This window comes from Pituophis catenifer, unplaced genomic scaffold (assembly GCF_029215685.1).
Source record: "Pituophis catenifer annectens isolate HBS135680 unplaced genomic scaffold, rPitCat1.0.hap2 SCAF_2, whole genome shotgun sequence".
NCBI classification, from domain to species: Eukaryota; Metazoa; Chordata; class Lepidosauria; order Squamata; family Colubridae; genus Pituophis; species Pituophis catenifer.
The window spans coordinates 234,596,062-234,608,851 of NW_027256882.1; positions in this window are offsets into that span (position 1 = coordinate 234,596,062).

Here is a 12,790-nt window from a genome sequence, read left to right on the forward strand (position 1 = left end):
CAAAACAAAACAAAACAAAATGATCAGGAAAGAATAAACATTCAGAGAGGCCAGTTGAGCTTTCGATGTTAGATGACATGGAGTTGATATGAATCATGATCAGTAAGGAAAACAGAGGAAGAAAGTAGAGGAAGAAGAGTGGTCAATGCCTGGAATGCACTACCTGACTCTGTGGTTTCATCCCCAAACCCCCATAACTTTAACCTTAGACTGTCTACTGTTGACCTCACCTCATTCCTAAGAGGTCTCTAAGGAGCGTGCATAAGTGCATCAACGTGCCTACCGTCCCTATCCTAATGTCCCCATTTATTCATATCCTTATCCTGTATTCATAATCATGTTTATATTTATATCTGTTATCTTATACGTATTTGACAAATAAATAAAATAAATAAATATAAATAAGTGTCAAGTGGGAAAGAGCTGTCTGTATCAAGGACTCCACTAGGATGCTAAAACATATCAGCATTTAATTTTCATTAATCATTGATGCATTAATGCATTTGATTAATGCATTAGTCCAGTCCATCTGGACTATTGTAATGCTCTCTACATGGGGCTCCCCTTGGAGAGCACTCGGAGTCTCCAACTGGTCCAGAATGCGGCCCCGCGGGTGATTATGGGAGTGACACGGCACACCCATGTAACACCTCTCCTGCGTGAGCTGCACTGGCTCCCGGTGGTCTTCTGGGTGTGATTCAAGGTGTTGGTTACCATCTTTAAAGCACTCCACGGCTTAGGACCTGGGTACTTACGAGACCGCCTTCTGCTACCGATAGCTTCCCACTGGCCAATACGTTCCCACAGAGAGGGATTCTTCAGGGTGCCGTCGGTCAAACAATGTTGACTGGCGACCCCCAGGGGGAGAGCCTTCTCTGTGGGGGCACCTGCCCTCTGGAATGAATTGCCCCCGGAGATACGGATGATCCCTGACATACGCACCTTTCGCCGTGCCCTCAAGACCTTATTGTTCCAACAGGCTGGGCTGGCCTAAACATGAATTTTAATGTTTATTTTAATAAGACTGGGGCCAAATTATTTAATATATTTTTAAACTGCTTTTAAATTTTTTGTATATGTGTGTTTTAGTGTTGGCTGTGCACCGCCCTGAGTCCTTTGGGAGAAGGACAGTATAAAAGTTTAAATAAAATAAATAAATAAATGCAAACCAATTCTAATGTCCACCAAATAACGTGTTTAAGTAGACCTTGTACCAAATAAATAGTTTCATATAGTGCCATGTTAGCAACCTTTCTTTTTTAAAAAAAGCAAACAAATTTAAAAATTATTTTTAAATATTTGTATAGTATTTAAAATTAAGACATGATTAATGCTATGTCTTCACATGGGTGCTGCGGTGGCACAGTGATTAGAATGCAGTACTGCAGGCTACTTCTGCTGACTGCTGGCTGCTTGTAATTTGGCAGTTCGAATCTCACCAGGCTCAATGTTGACTCAGTCTTCCATCCTTCCGAGGTCGGTAAAATGAGGACCTAGATTGTTAGGGACAATATGCTGACTCTGTAAACTGCTTAGAGAGGGCTGTAAAGCACTGTGAAGTGGTATATAAGTCTAAATGGTATTGCTATTGATTAAAGAAATCATTTTGATTCTGGAATCAACAAGCTTTATGGCGCAACCAGGCAGTGGAGACCTGAATGGGATCCTCCTGAGCTCCTTGTCATGTACCATGTCATGTACATGATAAGGAATGGTTAGGGGATGTAATTGTGATCTCTTTACCGTAATAAAGAATGTCATGGCTGAAAATATTATTATATTGATTGCTCCCTTTCCTTACAAATGGAAAATGGGATGCTCAGTGTTCAACTAAAGGATGTCTTGTAATTTCATGCTCATTTTGGGATTTGAACTCTGTTCTCCAGCATGTTATCGTACGTCAATAATCGTAGTTTAAGATCTAAACTTTCTTTGTAAACTCATTCTCATTCTCATTCTGCATTCAGTCATGGAATGCAGAAGCCACATTCCTTGGTCTTTCTAGGGGAACATTCAAATGATCCATCTGGGTCACTATGAGGCACTTTTATCCTGATAGTTTGTACTTTTTTGGACCACAAAGTAAGTCCTACAGCCAAGCAGAGGGGTTTTATTCATCGCCTGGCTTCTTTAATGTCCAACTACCAAGTGCCAGACAGCCATGGTTCCATCCAGATGAGGTTTTTCAAAGTTGGATTGGATCCAACACCAATTTCTCCTGTACATAAATTATGCCAGTTGGAAAGGGGGAAAGAACAGTCCCCTTTGCTATAAAGTAATTCCATTTCTGAAACCAGCAATCAGCAAAACCTTTCCTTGGAAAAGGATCCTACTATAGTACCTGCAGAGCTGAGCTTAGAGCAGTAATTGACCACAGCTTCTCTCCAGGGGCAGTGGGTACTGAGGCATGTGAGAAAATACACTGGCACATGTTTGTGGATGCTAGAGATATTAAAATAGCCAGTGCCTGTTTCTGATTAATATCCCAGTCCTTCAGATGAATGGAATGTAAACCGCATAACAATTATTGGAAACCCATAGAGGAAACTCCCTTTTTTTGTCTGTCTATCCATCCATCTTTCTGCCCACCCACAGGACTGTGGCCTTGTTGAAAAATGCCTTCTGATGATAGAGTAGAAACAACCTTCTAGACCCCCAAATCACGCCAACTTCTCAAGACTACAATCAAGCTAAAAAGATAAAAGTGAAAGTGGAACATTTCATGTTATTTAAAGGAAACCAGAGAGACTTGTTAATTGAAATAAGGGTCATTGCCCCACTCTCATGGATAAAAATAAAAGGAATAGAATCTTGAGGTCCTTAGTCATGGTTTTCTTTAGTTCCCAAATTGTAGTTTTAATGAATTGGATTGATGGGATTAGTTGAAAAATAAATCTTTGCAAAGTTTGCATCAAGTTATTCAAAATCCCAGAATTTTCCCAGAATGCTGCTATCATACTGTTCACATCAAGTAGACAAAAAGAATAATGGAAACATCTTTATTAAGGTGACCAAGCTACATCTTCATGAATAAAAAGGTAGCAGCAGTACATTTTCTTAAGGATCTGCTGGTTGTGTGAATGACCTCACAGATCTGTACAATCCTATTGAGTAGGAGCTGTTTCACATAGTTAGAAGTCTGTTCTTAATATGTGAATTATGAGTGGAAACAGGCAAAAAGGACTCTTTAATACCTCACTGTTCCTAATTGGGGTATTCTTTCTTCTGGCATGAATTTAATCAGATCAGAGACAATATTCCACGCTCCAATTCATTGGGCTTAAAGAGAATATTATATTTACTTTATACTTACTATTAAATACTATTTCATTCACCTTTGGGTTATCTTGTTATCAGTCATGACAATCTGGTTTGACATTCACTTGTGCAGCTGAAAAAGATGCTGCTTTCTTCAGTAATCTATTTATAGAAACTGACCAGATGACCAGCTGGTTCTTACTTCCTTAGTATAGCTGAGACACCATCTTCAACCACCATATAAGGCAGCAAGTCAATTCAGGGCTTTAGGGTTGAGATCAATCACAGTCTTGGTAAAATTTATTCCTCTTCCATAACATCTTTTAAACAATTGGCCTGTGATAAAAATAGGGTGAGGATGCAACTTTGTAATCAAAGCCCAGTTCTCCTTTTACAAGCACTTGTGCTTTGTTGCCCATTTTATCAATGGAAGGTTCATTTTATTTATTTTATTTCTGTTTGTGAAATCATGATCCTCTTGTAACTTGTTAAGGGTAACCTGATCATGGTTAACAAAAGACTGAGCTAGGTACTTCCCATTGTAGTTTCGTGCTAGTTATTCCTTCTGTTACCAGGAGTATTTGTTTGAACAGTGATTAAGAGGAGAGCAGAAAGATTTGCAATCCATCTTTGGCATGCAACCTAAACCACAAATTATAAATGTGTTTTTCTGGATGATATTTTGTTTAGATATTATCCAGTGGTCAGAAGCAGGGGGGGAGAGAAAAGCAGAGAAATGCAAGCAATGATGTCTGATTTTAAATTGTCATTAAATTGGGTTTAAGAAGGTGCAATTCTATTACAGGGGACTCCAACCTTTGCAACTTTAACCCTGGAGGACTTCAATTCCTAGGGAATTCATAAAGTTGCCAAGGTTGGAGACCCTTGGTCTACTATATCTTGGCTGAAAATATATTTGGTAAAATTATGTTGGATTTGCATTTGATGTGTACAATATTGCACACTATGAATAACGATTTATCCAAATATTCCAGTGGGAAAAATATTTCTGTAGATGGTTTTATATTGGGCAGAAAATAAAGATGTTGGCAGAACCTGCTGCCTTCTTAATTTGCCTGGCAAGTTTTCTCAGCCACATCCTTTTCTAAATGATCTGTGAGCTTCTGGCAAGGTACTGTACTTTATAACCACTCTGCTTTTTCTCCAGGTTATTCTCATTGGCTTTCAGAAAAATGCATGCCCTCAGTATGGAAGGGCAAATGGAGAAATTTTGGATTCCAAGCATCGAAGAGCACCTAGAATGTTTATCTATTTCTTGTGTTGCATTGATACTAAATGTCCTTGTTTGATTTCACTGCTACATCCTCTGGGAGGATGGAAAAAGCGATGTAGTTTCTAAACTGGCATGGACACCTCTTTCAAATGATGTCCTTGCTTCTCCTGAGTAGCAGAGGTGGTATGCAGCCAGTTCAGACAGGTTCGGATGAACCGGTAGCACTGACAATCAATTGGTACTGCCCACCCGCCCCTGCTCTATCCTGTCCTTTATTTCCTGCTTTGTAGCTCATCTCAATTATGTGGCACAGCTGATTTCCACCCCCCTTGCTGTTCTACTTACCGTTGCTGACTTGGAAGAGAAGCAGCTGAGTTTCTAAATGCTCCATTTTCAGCGCTGCGCACAAGCACCTTAAGTACAAAGCGTGGACTCACCGAACCGGTTGTTAAACCAGCAGCATTCCACGACTGCTGAGTAGCCTGTAAGACAAAGAAGTAGCTGATACCCTTGTTCCCTTCTGGTAACCACACTGTATATTGGACATTAATATAATCGAATGGGTCCAGAGGTATTTCACGAGAAGATTCCTCCACTCCTCTGCTCACAATAGAATACCTTATGCCACCAGGCTTGAAATTTTGGGCTTGGACAACTTTGAACTACACCGTCTACAGTCTGACGTAAGTATAGTACACAAAATTGTCTGCTACGTCGTCCTACCTATCAACGACTACTTCAGCTTCAACCGCAATAATACATGGGCAAACAATAGATACAAACTCATGGTAAACCGCTCCAAACTCGATTGCAGAAAATACAACTTCAGCAACAGAGTGGTCAATGCCTGGAATGTACTACCTGACTCTGTGGTTTTATCCCCAAACCCCCACAACTTTAACCTTAGACTGTCTACTATTGACCGCACTTCATTCCTAAGAGGTTTTTAAGGGGGCGTGTATAAGAACACCAGCGTGCCTACCATCCCTGTCCTTCTGTCACCATTTATCTGTACTCGTCTCATGTGCTCATGTCCATGTTTATACTTATACCTGTTATCTCGTACATGTTTGACAAACTAAATAAAATAAAAATAAATAAAAAGATTCTATCCACTTAAACTTTGGCTGTGTCCAAACTGCAACTGGGATGAAAATAATTCTTTACGAACTCAGTACTTGCATCCTTTGTTTGGCTGAGCCCATGAGAAGAGCAGAATTGAGAGACAGACAGACTATGTGTTGGAGACAGAGGAGCAGAAGATTTCTATCTGTTACGCAAGCATTTGAGGCACATGGAGACAGCCATGCCCATATTTCTGATTCTCACATTTGCAGATTAGGAGACTTTGCTTCTCCAAATCCTCAGCTTTCTGTTCATTCTGGACAGATCCCAACAGATCCATCTGCAAGAATCGATGAAGGAGGCCCAAACAGAGCATTTCATTTCTAACATCTGTGGTCCTAACAAGGCATGGGATGGTTTCAAATTGCAGCAGTAAGTGCTGTACAAGCCATGCTAAAATAAAAACTTTTTTAAAAATAATAATAAAAACAGGCAAGCCAATATTGGATAGCTGGCAGAAGCTTGTAATGTAATAAACGGAGTGCAGCAACTGGGGGGGAGGGCAGGGGGGAGGCGGTTTGCACAGCAGCTACCTCATCTTTCAATGCAGCTGTTTTCTAATACTTTGCTGGCCTCTAGAGGCATATGCAGCATACAGACTGAGGCAGAACTCTTGCTAATAGGATAAGAAAAAACAGCCTGTTTTGTCCTTATGTAAGAAATACAGGTAGTCCTCAACTTACGACCACAATACAATATATTATTTGTATATACTGCTATACAAATAAAGCAGTTTAAATCTTATAATTCATTCTTTTGCACAATCCAAAACATACTATTTTCATTCTGTTTTGTAAAAGGGCTTGATTGCTCTTTTCCATGAGAAGGACAAATCCAGCTTTCTTAAGGTGTTGGGATCACAGCTCCCAAAATTTCCAAGCAGCATTTATTTGGGGGAAGCTGAAGGTGCCAAGGTAGGGGGCAAGGCTGAAATCACCAGGTTGAACAAAGCCCTTAGTTCTTCATCTCTGAAATGCTTTCTGCTTAATGGCCTGAATCACAGAATTCAACTATATAGGGATCAATAAAATGAACTATTTGTAGGCAATACAATTGGCTGAGTTAACACAATGTGCTAAAAGCCAACCAAGTTAAATAATTCAGTGCAAGGTTTGAAGAATATGAAAAAATCATGAAGTTACTTTTAATCAGAGTTGTAACATAACTGATGGATAATTATAGTAATTCAAAGTTTGGAAGTCTTCCCAAGAGCCAGGTGTCACCATCTTCATCATCATCATCTTCTTCTTCTTCTTCTTCTTCTTCTTCTTCTTCTTCTTCTTCTTCTTCTTCTTCTTCTTCTTCTTCTTCATCATCATCATCATCATCTAGAACACGGATGTCAAACTCAGGGCATCACATTGACACCCCTGATCTAGAAGGAGAAGAAGGTCTGTGAGGCTTTAAGCCATAGGTAAATAAACATTTTCCAGCTAACATGTTAACCTATTGGGAGGAGGGGGAAAAGGGAAGTGGGTTTAGTATATTCATTTCTCAAGCTTGAACCTACCTACCTGGCACATACACACCAACCATCTCATGCCTCACAAGATGTTTCAGGCTAACTTATGACTATCGGTACCTCCACTGGCCACAAAATGCAGAGGAGACAATTAGGCAATCATATTTCCTCAGTCAACCAATGGATGAAGACAATAATAATCTGTTAATCATGCCCTACCCTCTGAGTTACTGCCCATCTCCTTCCCACCACTCCACACAAAAGGGAAATAAAATACTCCCCACAAAAAGGAAATAAAATTGCTAGCAACTCTGAACCACATATATACATTTGTCTGATTTGTACAGAGAAAATGATTAAGCTGCTGCTGCCATTTGTCTATTTTATTTTAAAGCCCCTAAGAATTATAAAAGTAAAATGAAAACATTGTCAGCAATTATGCAAACAGACAATTTCCCCTGTAACTGCGACCATGATTGCATGGTCTTAAAATGACTGGTTAGAAGGAGAAAAGAGAGAAGTCTAAATAATGCATACAGATAAAGTTCAAGAAAGTTTGTGTGTGAAGCTTAAGCATTGAAGTTTCCGGGAGACAGGAAATTGAAAAGATTTGCTTAAGTATTTGAAGGCCTTTACTTGCTCAGTTTGGACTTGTTGATTGTCCTAATATGAGGAACAGCAATGGCACTTATACTTAAGCTTCACAAATACTTTATAGCCTTCTCTAAGCAGTTTACAGAATCAGCATATTGTCCCCAACAATCTGGGTCCTCATTTTACCAACCTTGAAAAGGTGGAAATAAAACAATTTTAGTTTTTGCAAAGTTCATTTTCAACATTTCAGCTGGGCAATTAAATGCAAGACAGACAGGTAGATATAGATAGGAATTGGGTTGTGAGCTAAAAATGGCAGATGGTCTACAGCTCTAGTAAGGGCCTGTATGATGCGGCTAATATGGAAATTGAATAATAAGGGGAAAGATCTGTCCCATGGAGGTTGGAATAGGGAATACTATAGTCAATTCTTTGTAATAACCAGATACACAAGCTGTAAAGACAGAAACCATATGCCTGAAGCAATTTTCAAAGCTAAAGTAAGATGTCTTTGCTGTATGGCATGTAGGTGTATGAAGGTTTCTTTCAAGTAGGACTTCAAACCAATTTTTTGAGATCTCTGCTTCATGTTCCTTGCTTTACTATCAATGTTCTTTTCTGACCAAAGCATGTGGCATTGGAAACAATACTATAAGTTATATTAAATGTTTACTTTCTGAATGACATGTCTCTAATGCCGACTATGATTTATTTTATCAGATTTTAAATTAATTTAACCCATTTCAGGAATTTCTCTTCCGGAACCATCATGAAACATCAAAATTGACTGAGGGCTGGGGTTTGAGAATTTCTGCATCTCTTCACCACCACCAAGTGATTGTCCAGTTTTTTCAGCCCAATTCATGGAGTCCTGAACCAGTCAACAATATTAGTAAATTCAACTACAATAGTACTTGGTACTCAACTGCTTTGAAACTCATTGAATTTGGTACTCAGCGCAGTTTCATGTGAAAATTTTGTCCCGGTACTCATCATTTTGTTTGATACTCAATGCACAAGCTAGAACTTATTGATATCAGCTGCCTTGTGACTCACTACATTGTTCCTTATGGGAAAAAATTGTTTGGTACTGATCATTTTTGGTACTCATCGCACCCCTTAGAATCAATGGAGATACATTGTATCTCCATTCCATTTGAAGTGTGTATCTAGTTTATGAACACATCTGAAGGCACAAAATGTGACAGGCAATATGCTACCTATTATATTGCTTAATAACTGTTGCAGCATTTACAGGACCTCCCATCAAATGACAAATACTAGGATGTATCTTCTTCCATGAACCTTAGAAGATTTTTCTCATATAAAATACTTCTCTTTGCCTGAAACGAGATGGTAATATCAGTACATTAAGTGGAAAGCTCAAAAACTCATCTGTCAGGGTTGCCAGAAATAATCTATGACTTGGGGTTGCATGCATATAGCAACTTTAAGCTATTTATCTCCCAAACTATACCTGGATGGAAATGAATCCAGATGAAGGACCCACTGCTTGGATTTCAGTCCAAGCATTGAAATACTTCCAGCAAAGTACGTGCATAGCAACTTGCTAATCTTGTATGACCAGCTATCACTCATCTATAATGCAACCAGACTTTCTGCGGGAAGGTTCTTTAAGGAGCCATCAGCCCAAATAAAATGGTGTGGAGGGCAGTGACCAATAAGCAGAAGGGAAGAGGCATGCCTGCTGCTGGACCCAATAGCCAAGTGGGCAAAAGTACATACAAGGAAATGAAGCAGATTTCAGTGCTTTGCTTAACTCAGCAACAGTTTGGGAAATGCTGCTTTTGGAAAGGAGTAAAAACAGAGCAGCAGAAGTCATTTGCACAGCAAGCTAGGGGAAGGTGAGATGTTTTCCAGTCTTCCAGAAACAGGTGTCCTCATGTTGGGGCAAAAATGACATGGAAGTGAAAACTCAATGCCATCTGCTATGGATAACTTAGCACCTCTCCAATTGGGCCTGTGATAAAAACAGGGTGAGGATGCAGTTTTAGCAGCGTTCTACTATTGTTATCCAGATCTTCTCTTCCATTCAAAAAACGACAAGAGACAGTGACAGTGCATGCCTGATTTGTTTTTGTTTCCAGTTTTCTTAATGGACATGAAAATGCATGAAAAATGAGACAGATTTAGGAAGAGGTGCTAAACTGAACAATGGGGAAGACGTGATGTGGGGAGAGATGAAAAGAAAATTAAAAAAACATGGAGAAATATGACCATTTATACTTCGTAACTGCAAAATCTCTTCAGCCTGGGTTTGCTTTAAAACTATGCCAGAGACTTTTGAATTATTCTCTCCCGACCTCATGTACAGTTTTTACAATTTCAATCACTCAAGATAAAAATTTTGAAGTGGTGGTTTTAGAGGAGCTTTAATTTAAAAAAAAAAAATCATATCCCAAATAGAAAGTTCAACCCTGTGTATGTTAACATGTGTTTGCTTTGTTCACAAAAGGGCTAATTCAGCTCCTCTTGGTCTTTCATAACTTTCTCCAATATATGTCAAGTATTTTCGATGTAAGTATTTCCCAACCCTTTCTCTAAGTGCTTAACAGCAAAGCCTTTGGAGATGATCTGTCATCACTACCCTCCTGCATTCTATCTTCTATTTTTCAGAAATAGAACGAAAGGCTTCAATTAGCTTCAATTTCTCCTCCCCTGCCCCCCTGAATTATACCTGATTTTAAATGGACAGATATTTCACAATACAACCAATCTGAGTTACTAAAAGCCTTTGGTGATTGTCACAAGATGGTTTCTTTTACTAACAACTTAGTCTCTCCTCCCGTACCATATCTTTGAACCATATCTTTGATATGCTCATCTAGTTTACAGGAGTCAAGATTATACTGCATTAATACATATCTCACTTTCCTTACCCTTCAAACCCTTGAAAAATTCAAGAGTTTCAAGAGACACTATTTCCCTAAAAGTAAATCTAATAGTTCAGTCATATGGAAATTAAACTTGGATCAAGGTTTAATTTTCAGGATACAATTTCAGTTTCGGTGAACAGTAAACAAGTGGGCACAGATCACGAATGGATTTCAATCAAGTAAAGCTATAAACTTACCGGTAGTAAATGAAAAATAATGACTAGCTTCCTTTTATTGCACAGTGTTAATTTTTCGTTAAAAATAAATATGCCAACTAAAATAAATATATCACAAAGAAAGAAGACATGAAGCATCAAGAAAAAGAAATTTCAAGATCCCTACATCTGTTTAAAAAAGGGATTTTAGCTTTATTAGAAATCAGATAGAATCACCATAAACCCAACTGGAATTGATACCACACCAGTGTATCCTCAGTGTGCTGTGAAGCTTCCAGAGGTCCTTGCATGCTAAGCTGGTCAACTTGGAGCTTGATTGTTGCCACAAAGAAAACGCTCTGAAGACAGATTTTGCAGCATTTTTTTCTGGAGCTACAGATTTTAGTTTCACAGTGATAGGTATAATCCATCTCATTCTATTTTTCGGCTCCTGGGAGTTCTACTGGATTTTCCCTCCTGAAGACAAGTGTTTTTGATGTGTCAGACAGGGAAAGAGGAAAATGGCAATGTCAGAAAAGGAAAGAAAAAATGGGTTGCAGAAGTAAGTTTCTTGACATATTATTCCTAAGAACGTGTGTGCCTTAAAAACAACGTTTGTTCGTCTTATTGTAGGAGGAGCTGGGAGAGAAAACTTTGAATGACAACAAACACAGCTTCTCTAAAAAGCCAAGAGTAATTAATAGCTTCGAAACTGCTCAGGATTTGCCACTAGATAGTTAATAGCAACATCCAACATAAGCACAGCCTCCAAATGCAGCTGGAAAGAAAATCAGCGCAGGCTAGGAGGCCAGCTTTTCACACACATTGTGAACTCTCCTTGACAGAACATGGAGCAAGTTTGTGTCTTTCATTTCATAGCGCTGAAGGAGGAAATTGCCATTATCCATCATAAGCCTTTGGGGATGGGGCAATGGATATATCAGAACAAATTAGCAATAACATGTGTTATCTTCTCTACCACTTTATGTCATCCTGCTTTGCCAACTGCTAACATTCCTCTGAGTCAATGCTGTTTCAGGTCTATTTTAGTTTCCTCTTGTGACACCTGTCTGTCTTGTTCTGTCTTTATGCATTTCTAAAATCTGTTTTCATTCTTTGCACACACAGGTACCAAAATGTGCACCGGGCAGCTCTATGCATTTGAGTAAACCTTTGTGAAATGAGCTATAAAGGTTCTAAAGTTAAGGCTTTCTAAAATATAATACTCACCCAGGAATTGCGCTGTGATGTAGTTTGCAGAGCTGTATGTCGGCACTGAAATAGAAAACCAATTCACACTTCCAGCTTGCCTCAGTTTGAGGATGGGCTACACATCATTTGGGGCTGGCAAGAATGGAGGACATGTCTGAAAGCCAGTCAGCCTTCTGGGAAGTGGTCTCCAACTGAGTTTTCTTGTTGTCCGTTAGAACAGTGTTTCCCAAACTTGGGAAATTTAAGAAGTGTGGACTTCAACTCCCAGAATTCCCCATCCAGCATGGCTGGCTGTGGGATTTTGGGAGTTGAAGTCCATACATCTTGAAGTTCCCAAGTTTGGGAAACACTGCGTTAGAAGAAGTGGCTCAGTCATATGATCATGATGTTAGCAGTGGAGTTTCCAGGCCCAATTAGCATCATTGAACATAGACTACCAATATAAAATTGAAGGGTTTTTTTTAAAACTGGGTGAATTTGAGAAGAATTCTGCCAAGCTTCCCTTTCTAGTGAAGTGACAGGAGGAACTGTAAAATTCCCATCACCCACTCTCCCATCCCAGCAAACTTCAGAAAACATCCTCACAAAAGGAAAGGAATTGACACTTGCTTTTCTGCCATGGGAGTGGAGCAGAATGGAGCAGAAGAAACAAGGGAATTCACTAGTTGAGGCTCATATATTCCTTGGTCTGGATAGAATACCCGTGGCCATAACGGAGAACTGGATTCATTTCAGGGGTGAAATCTTACCGGTTTGGACCAGTTTGGGTGAACCACTAGGGATTATGGGCATCAGTTTGCCGAACCGGTCGTAATTACCCCTCCATGGCCCCACCCACATCCGGCTGATCACT